This window comes from Prionailurus bengalensis, chromosome A2, assembly GCF_016509475.1.
Source record: "Prionailurus bengalensis isolate Pbe53 chromosome A2, Fcat_Pben_1.1_paternal_pri, whole genome shotgun sequence".
NCBI classification, from domain to species: Eukaryota; Metazoa; Chordata; class Mammalia; order Carnivora; family Felidae; genus Prionailurus; species Prionailurus bengalensis.
In genome coordinates this window covers 16,453,197-16,454,167 of record NC_057348.1, presented here as the reverse complement: position 1 = coordinate 16,454,167, position 971 = coordinate 16,453,197, and positions in this window count along the sequence as shown.

Here is a 971-nt window from a genome sequence, read left to right as displayed (position 1 = left end):
TTTGTTCTGAAGTTCCGGTCTCCTGAACGTTGTGGGGTTGCCTATGACATACTCTGTAGAGAAACTGGTTTCCCATGTGGCAAAGAAACTATTCGTGGTTTTCATGGAGCCCTTGAGGGAGCCTTAAGTCCCCACCTGCTCGGGTGGGAGTCCTCTGCATGGTTTTAGCTCGCTGGGTCCTGCTCCCCGGACTCAGTATGTTTGCCCGGAGCTTTGTAGCTTAATTACCAGCCCCTGGAGCTCAGAAGAGAGGATCACAAGAGACCAAAACTGGAAGCAGGAATGAAGTTAGAGCATGAGAAATACTCCTTCTCTTCTGCTTCTTCCACTTGCTGCTATCGCTGCCCATTTTATTAACAAGCATTTGTACTCTCAGAGGGAGGAAGGCAAGGGAGATTCGGTGTGGGAGGCACTGGTTCATTACCCTTATTCTCTGGTCCGGTGTCCCAGCATCTCTCTGTCTGTGTCTGGCTTCTGATCAGCTCCTCCCAGTCTCCTGTCCCCTGTCCTTCCAGGGGTCAATGTTTTAGATCCCATATATCCGTGGGCTCAGAGGGCAGTCCGTGTCAATCCTGTATGTTGTGGGAGGAAGGCTGGGGTTGGGACCGAGCTTATTAATAAGTATTGAACCATCGGCTTTAAGAAGCCACTGAATATAAATGGGTTAACCCAATAAATTTAACTTCTTCTTCCTAAAACATCCTAATCAAGTGTTCTTGGTCGGCAGGTATCTTTTCCCCCATCTTAAGGCTCCACTCAGCCCTGTGGTTCATGCTTTAACTGCATCAGATTTCCCCAGAGAGCTTGTTAAAATGCAGATCGCTGGTTCCACTCCTAGAGTTTGTAGTCCTGTAGGTGTGGGGTGGGGCCTGAGAATGACATCTCTAACAAGTTCCAAGCACTGCCTCTGCTGCTCTGGAGAACGCTGCTGTCATTAACAGCAGGAGAGAAGGCAGCCCCCTCTTGACTGC